Raw genomic sequence first — 8481 nt, forward strand, 5'->3', positions numbered from 1 at the left:
GTCCATAATCTCTGGACTAAAACTAATGATGATCTCAAAGGATTACCCCCAATCATAGTCAATACAGTCAAGAATGTCAGAAAGAATGACTGTATCCTCAGGTTGAAATTCAGATAAACTCCTCCAGAATAGAAATGGTGAAGTTGAATATATTTCTCCATATCATTATATGAGGATTATTCAAGGAAGATATCTTCAGCCTGCGTGTGTGGGATACAATGGCCAGCCAAACTCTAGCATTCCTTGGATGAAGGCCATGTCCCTCGACTATATCCAGAAGATCATCGAGGAAGATAAAGAAAACACATTCCTGGCAGCAGGAGAGAAAATCATTATCACTACCTATGATCACCCTAAAGTGGTAAGCAGTGACCTTTTCCTATCTCTCAAAAGAAAGGAAATCGATTCTACGTTGGCATGCTTGCAGTGGATCCAGAAGCTTAAAAATGACAACCACTACAAGATGTATGCAGATATAGACGTAGAAGATAATGAAGTGAAGGCCAGGATGGGTGACAACTCTCTTGTCCTAAGCCACAATTCGGAAACAGACGAAAACATGTGAAGCAGAAGGTGTAAAAAGCACCGAAATCAACTTTGGTTTTTCCTAAAGCTGCTTTTGCTTTTCAGAAAAGAACAAGGTGAAAAACATTTCACCTAAAGAATCTGCTTTTCGCCAAACGACCTCCATCATCAGGAGCACTCACGAGAGCACACTAGGCCAATAACCTCAACATACAACACTTTTTGCACAACAAAAAAAAAAAAATTGTTGTGTGATGAGGGAAAGTGAATCATACAACATGTTTAAAAAACTTGCGTTGTATAAGGTTGTTAAAATTCTGAAGTTTTTAACTAGAAAGTCTTTACACAACACTTACAAGAATAATTTGTTGTGTGAATGAAAAAACAAATAGCGGCAGATTTGCCTCCTAAATTGACTCAAATTTGGCTCAAAATTGGTACCACATAGTACAACAGAATAGTTATATCTGTTGTATGAGAGTTGCATGCAAAATATCATACAACAGTTTTTTACTCTGTGTTGTATGATCAAGAGGGAAAAGTTTGGATGTGCGCGCTTATATTCCCAAAATAGCACTCATTCCCCCCAAAACCTACAAATTTTGATTGAAATATCAAATATATCTGGTGGTGATTGATGATCCCACAACTAAATGACTTATTTGTGTTGTATGAATGAGTAATGCCTACCCTAGCGCCAAAACTGAAACTTTGATTTCAGTCATTTCACATAAGCGGGAACATTTAGAAGGCTGTGCCTTCATTCCATCACTTGTAAAAAAAAATAGAAAAGAAAAGAAAGCAGGGGTCATTGAACTCTCACGTTCTACTCTCTCTCTCTCTCCAGATCGCTCCTCTCCCTGTCTCACTCTGAGTCTTCTCTCACTCTTGGATGAAAACTCTCTTCTTTACCCAGAAATCATAGTCTTCCTCTCTCTTTCATTCTGAAATCCCAAATAGGGAAACCCCCAATCTCAGATTCCCCAAAATCAACCAAATCTCTATTGGTCGAACCCTCAATCTGAAACCCAAATTTCATTGACCTAACTCTCATCTCCACAATTAGAGGATATACACCGACAAATAAGACGAAGTTCATGGAAATCCTACTTCGGCTGCTCTAGCTCCTTCCTAGGTTCACGCACATCAATTTCATTTCCTCATGGTATTGCAAGGCTGGGCATCTTGCTGAGTTTTATGAGTATTGCAAGGGCTTGAATCTTGCTAGAACTTTTCAGTTTCCAAGATGGTGGATCTCAGCCCCACGTCTGAAATCTTAAGTCCGGCAAGTATGCGGAGCGTGTCGGCGTCAGAGCTCCGGTGTATCTCTCTGCCGTCCTTCAATACCTGGCTGCTGTGGTGAGTTTTGATTTTTCTTAATTTTCTTAAATACTTCCTCAATTGGAGTGTTATTTGTGGATTCAGTGTGAGAAAATTGGGTTTTGGGAATTTGGGGATCTAGAATCTAGGGATTTTGTCTCTGTGTTGAATTAATGGATTTTCAAATTGCGAATTTGGGTTTCAAATTGATTTGGATATTTCTCACTAAGATTTGAAATTTGAGGGGGTCTCAAGGTTTTGTTTTGCATTTCAGGGGTCTTTACTGATTGAGCTTATTCAGCAGATGCAAGTACAAGGTGTGCAGGTATGGTTTATTTGATGCCTCTCTTGTTGGTCCTTTTCTTGTTGCTGTTTGAGATTCATTAAAGAGAGGTAAAAAAGATGACTTTGCCCTTTGAATTATTGAGGTAGAATGATATTGTTCATGTTGCTGAGATGATCAAGTGGAATATGTGAAATCTAACTTGGTTTAGTTTACATTTGAATTGTTATCTGAGATGCATACTAAAAGTTTTGCTCAGAAAGCAATATGAAGTTACATTTGAACTCAGAAAGCAAGACTGTAATTGCAAGACTGTATTACTCTGAGTTTTACTCTTCTGAGAATCTCACTAACATAAACATGAGTCTTGCTTTCTGAGTTTTATCTTCGGTGCATACTGTAAGATTCTTGATTGTGATAGGCGACCTACTGTGACGGATGATAGTGATGCCACAAAGATGGGTTCAAGGTAGATTTTTGTTAAACAATATCTTGTGAAGTGGAAGGGACTATCATATCTACATTGCACATGGTAACTTGTTAATGGTTTCAGCTTATCTCTATGTATATGGGTTAAATCTGTTCGCTGGATCTCTTATACTATCTTTAAGAATAGTGGCTGGCTTACAAAAAAATCCTCTCACTCTGAAAACCAACCCTAAATGCAAACTGGTTGTCTTTCGTGCTACTCTGGCAAATTGTGTATCCATTTTGGATAGTAGGCTAGTTTTATGTGACAATAGTCAGTTTGAGAATTTCCATTTACCTGCCAATTTATTTTATGTCAGGATTCCTGAGAAAGAATTTTTCAAAGCATTCAAGACATACCCGCGTCTAAAGCAGAAGGTTAACAATTTCAATCATCAAAGGTCTTCCATTAATAACACAGAGGAGGAATTTGTTGCCATTTGACCCGAATGGACATGGACAACTGTTGACCGGATCCTTGCTTGCAGGTTCCGTTTCTATCTTCTTTAATTTGTCTATTGAATACCAATATCATTTGCCCATGAAAATGTTTGTATGCTTCAGTTCATTCGAAATTCAAATCAATATGGGAGGTTAATGGGAATACCTTAGTGCTGTATGGGAAGTCTAGAATGTTTGTAATGCTTATTGGATTCTGCAGGGGCGATGATGAGAAGCAATATCTTGTAAAGTGGCAAGAACTTCCTTACGATGAATGCTATTGGGAAGTGGAGGCTGATATCTCTACATTTCAGCCAGAAATAGAGAAATTCCATAGAATCCAGTCTAGATCTCACAAATTGTCTGGTAAGCAGAAGAGCAGTCTTAAAGATGCTCTCGAATCAAAAAAGAAGCAGAAAGAGTTTCAACAGTTTGAACACAGTCCTGAATTTCTTTCTGGAGGTACCATTTCTGTCTTTTATGAACTTTGAATCTGGCTTGCCTCACTCTTCCTCAGTGATTTGTTTTGACTACGGATGCCTAAGTGCTTTTTGGTGTAAATAAAGGTACACTGCATCCCTATCAGCTTGAAGGTTTGAACTTTTTATGCTTCTCCTGGTCCAAACGAACTCCTGTGATACTTGCAGACGAGATGGGACTTGGTCAGTGTATTTATCACTTTAACCTATGGTATAATTTTCTTTCTTGATAGCTGAATTTTACCAGCGGCTTGAGATTTATTTGGTTGCAGGAAAAACTATACAGAGTATAGCTTTTTTAGCATCTCTGTATGAAGAGAAAGTCTATCCACATCTAGTGGTGGCTCCACTTTCAACGTTACGAAATTGGGAACGGGAATTCGCAACATGGGCACCTCAAATGAATGTTGTGTGGTTTTTATGTAGGTGAGGAGAGGAGCAGACAAAGCGGAGATTTACAGTCTTGCTTTCTCTTCCACTGCCCAATGGCTAGCTGTCTCAAGTGACAAGGGTACTGTCCGTGTTTTCAGCGTAAAGGTTGACTCAGGATCTTTGGGGAATGATGGATCATGCAGTACATCAGAAATTAGTGGTTCTAATTTATCAGGCATTTCATCTCTGTCTTACATCAAAGGTAATATATTTTGGTATCTTGCACTTGAAGTTCTGATTTCTCAATTATAGTGATAGTAAAACACTTGAGTTTGTCATAATAACTTGGGGCCCATATGTTTTCTAGATCTAGAGACTTAATAAACATTATAAGGTTGACTTCTATTGTTTAGTATTACAATCAAGTGAATCAACAGATGCCAGGATTTGAGTTAAAAGAAATTATTGAATTCTTCTATGGTTTGAAGCCTTTTTCAAATAGTTTTGGATTTCAAGTCTGGTCTTTCAACCGCACTGTCGGCTTATATTTTACAGCTGTCCTTCCAAGGTATTTTAGTTCAAAATGGTCAGTGGCCAAATTTCGCTTGCAGGAAGGTGTACGGTACATTGTTGCTTTTGGCCACCAGAAGAACACAGTTATCATTGTTGGCATGGATGGGAGGTAACCAAATTTGTCATTTCTCTTATTACTTGTCGGGTATATGGGGTTGAAGGTTGACTATTTTACTGCTTACCATACAACATATTTAATATCCTGCAATTCCTTCCCATTACTCAATAATACAGTATGTATGGCAATCTGCCTCCCTCTTATCTGAGTCTATTGATTTTTGCCCTGGCTACAACTAAAATGTTTGTTCCTCATTTTAGTTTGATCCATTTATCTGCAGTCATTAGCCTAGATTTATGTGGAACTTGGTTTCTGGGTTCATTAGTTCCATGAATTATTGCCTAACTAACTTTTTGTAATAGAATTTGGGTAGAGATATTTTGTGTGTGTGGCTGTTTTCCCTTTGTTACTTGTTCCAGATTACTCCAAGGGATCATTGTGGTCTTTGGTTGTAATACTTGGGCTAGTAAAATCTGTGGTTTGCATGTTGTCAGGTTCGAATATGGTGACATCTTCAGATATCTTTCAGTTGGTCAATTGTTCAATTGATTCTATAAAAACTCTTAATTGATTGTCATATTCCACTTTCATGTTTGTTGCTGTGAAAATTTCTTCTACTTGTTAGGATTTAAATAACGAAGTATTTTTCATATATTTTATTCTAATGCATGTGTATGATTGATAACAGTAGCAAAAGCAATAAAGAGAATGGTTAAACTTGAGTTTTAAGCCACCAAGATGGTGAGTTATGCTAGGAGCTTGCGTTGTGAGGATGTTGAGTTAAGCCACTGTCATGTTCTTACTTTACTGTCTCCCAGCAATAAAGAAAATATAATGGTTGATGGCTTTCTTTCTTACTTGTGTGCAAGCTGATAAATCACTTATTCAGTTACTGAATGTCTCAATTGTGTTATTTGATTGTGGTTTATTATTCATATTGTACCTGCCATTGGAAGACATAGTTTATTATTTAGTTATGGGCCAAAAACTAGATAATGTATATGAGCAGCAAGGTGAGACTTGTTTCTGATCATTGATACTGCTTTGTAAAAGCTGAGGCATAATTACTAATTTTCTTGTCAATTTGAAAGCACGTTCAGGCTTAATTACAGATTTTATCTTAAGTGAAAGTTTGGTGGCAGATTAAATATAGCCTTGAAGAAAATAACAAGATTTACTTTTCTTAGTTACTGTTTGATACTATAGACGATGAGGTAAGTAAACTGTAAATAGTTTTGGATATTAGTTTATACCTTCTTTCATTGCTTGGATTATATATAATTGAAATGGTGAATAACTGAATCAATGTATTGTGTAGGTTGGAGCTGCGTTTTCCATGGTTTACATATTTGGAGCTCCGGTCATGTTTGTTGGGTGTGGGCAGTGCTACACACACCTCAAAAAGTTGAATGTACAATCAATGGTGAAGACTCCTTTGGTTAGAATGCTTAGGTTAGAATGCTTTTGTTTTTTTAATGTTGGTTTGGATGATTGGGAAATGCTCCCTTTTTACATTTGAAGTTTATAGTATGAGTTCGATTAATCATTTGATGTTTGCAATCAGTTTTGTTTCCAATTGATCAATGTTCATTAGGTAAAAATGAGCATTAATAATGCACAAAATTCAGGAAATGAAAATGATCATACAACCGCTTTTAATAAATGGCAATCCAACGTTGTCTCAATACACACAATTTGGGTATCTACAGAACGCATTTTTATATATCACACAATGGTTTTACAAAAATTATGTCTTCTCATTTACAATCACACAACTGTAAAAACTGAACTACGTGGTCCAAAACTAAGTCACACAACGACCATACTCTACAACTGAAGTGTGAGTAGAAATCAAACGACAATGAAATTCAAAAAAATGTTGTCTGACTAAGCTTTCCAACAACAGTTTGGAAACAAGTTCTGTTGTATGAAGCATGCACCTGCCATGCGCAGCATGGCTGCACGGCAGCTGTGCCTGGCATCTGCCGAGGGAAGGCACAACGCTGATAACAAAAAAATGTTGTGTGTTTGTAAGTCATACAACGGTGCAGAACCGTTGTGCCATTTTTCATCACACAACGCGTCGATACACAACGGACATTGTCCATATCCCACAACGAAAAATGTATGTTGTCTGTTTCGTTTTTTGGCCTAGTGGCAGGAAATAATTGAGTTGTGCTATACATTTTTATGTTTTGAATTCTGGTTTGAGTTCCGCTCCCTATATAAGGAGCTTTAAGTTCAGTTTGTAAGACATCGAAAAATTCCGCCATCTGAAAAATTTCATATTAGTTCTAGATCAGAAAATTGAGCAGAAGAGTCTTCTCTCAAGAAAGTCATAGTAGCAGTGTGCTCTTTCCTTTCTGTCTGAGTGTGGAGTACTTTCTTTTCAAGTAAGTATCTGTAAATCATTCTTATGGATAGCTAAATAGCTTCTTAGCTGTTTACCTGCGAATGAGGCTCTGAATTTTAGTATGTAATTATATTTGAATAAATAATTTCAGGTTGCTCATCCACCTTGTCATCATGTTTTAAAATTTTAGTTTGATCTTTAATGGTTATATCTGTTTCTGCATTTACTCCTGTACTATTTTTGGTTTTAGTTTTTCTTTTTTCTTTTAGAAAAAATTGACTCGGCTTAAGATAAAAACAAGCAGCAGTGATTCCGCCTGTTAAAGTAACCGCTAGGCAGGGAGCCGTTAGGTGAAAAACTTGGGCATGTTGAAGGCTAGTTTTGTTTTTCTCAAAAGTTTGAACAAGATTTTCTAAGAAAAAAGCAAAAGTTAAACCAAAAAGTCAGCATATGACATATTAGGCACTAGTTTAGAAAAGACTACCCTCATAGGTCTTTTCCTCTAAGATACTAGTGATTTCTGGGTGAACAATACAAACTTGTTGGTGCAAGTGGGCACAATACTAGTGATTTCTGGGTGAACAGGAATTAACCCTTAATTAAATAAGTAGATGAACACTTTGGAATTATACATCGAGAAATGAAAAACTCTCTCTCTCTCTCTCTCTCTCTCTCTCTCTCGAGAGAGAGAGAGAGAGAGAGAGAGAAGGAGAGAGTTGCTAGGTTTTCCTAGCGGCGTTTTGGCATTTTTGGGAGGAGAGATTGGGTTTTTGGAACTCTTTGGTCACCCTGAAGTTGATGGCAGTGGAGGACTCCTTTGGCTTCGTTGGTCTGCTTCAGTAGGAACTTGGTTCCTATTTCTTTTTTGGGCCATACTCGTTTGCGGCAGCTGCATTGCGTCCTGGCATTTTCACAGCGACAGTGAGGTTTGGAGGGCCTGGATCAAGCCGAGATTGGAATCAGAGAGTGCAAAGGAGGATTTCAGGTCAGCTCTGGGCTGGGATAGAGATGTAGGCACTGGATTTTAGGTTGGAGGCTGGTGGCTGGGTCGGATCTGTGTTGGAAAGAGCTCAGCTTTGGTCTTAGTAGCTATTCAACACGCCCCAGTGTACAGCGTGGGTTATGTCGGTGGTGTGGATCGGATTTAATGGCCATGTTTTCCAATAGTGGTGGCGGCGTTGCCTCTAGGTTGCCAGATTAGGGTTTAGGCAGAAGGACTTGGAAACCAGTCTGGGGTTGGTTATGTGGTAGTATCCGACGAGTCGATGACAGAGTCGACGATGCTGCTTTAGATGAACGTGGTGACCGGAAGGCATTGATTTCCAACAGCGGCAACGCGGGTTTGTCGCTATGGCTACTGGTGGTGTAGCGCGGCAGCTGCAGGGGTGCTTTTCCAGCGTTGTCGACAAGGGGACGAAGTTTGTTGGCAGCGCTAAGACTGCAGCCATTGGCAGAGATGGTAGATGCTCATTGGAGTGGGCTAGGGTTTCTTTAGGCTAATGGGCTGGAGATTTTTAGGGCCAGTTGATTGGGCCTAGGTAACTTGTTTAGTTTTTTATTTTTATTCTTATTATGTCAGAATTTCTTCTTTTATGGAGGAGAAGTTTAT

At 38.3% G+C, this 8481-nt stretch overlaps 1 long non-coding RNA gene across 5 annotated transcripts; it reads left to right on the forward strand.

Annotated features, from left to right (window-relative positions):
• The first annotated feature begins 1273 nt into the window (after positions 1-1273).
• On the forward strand, positions 1274-6062 carry LOC133712110 (uncharacterized). Of its 5 annotated transcripts, none has more exons than XR_009847156.1 (8): positions 1280-1884; positions 2120-2170; positions 2917-3084; positions 3258-3499; positions 3604-3727; positions 3943-4150; positions 4444-5733; positions 5838-6062. It is a non-coding gene; the product is annotated as an uncharacterized LOC133712110 (long non-coding RNA). The 5 variants fall into 5 exon arrangements; XR_009847155.1 differs by having other exon boundaries at positions 3604-3699; positions 3789-4150; XR_009847157.1 differs by having other exon boundaries at positions 1281-1884; positions 3604-3699.
• The last annotated feature ends 2419 nt before the right edge of the window (positions 6063-8481 follow it).

The sequence above is a fragment of the Rosa rugosa genome, chromosome 5 (genome assembly GCF_958449725.1).
Source record: "Rosa rugosa chromosome 5, drRosRugo1.1, whole genome shotgun sequence".
NCBI lineage: Eukaryota > Viridiplantae > Streptophyta > Magnoliopsida > Rosales > Rosaceae > Rosa > Rosa rugosa.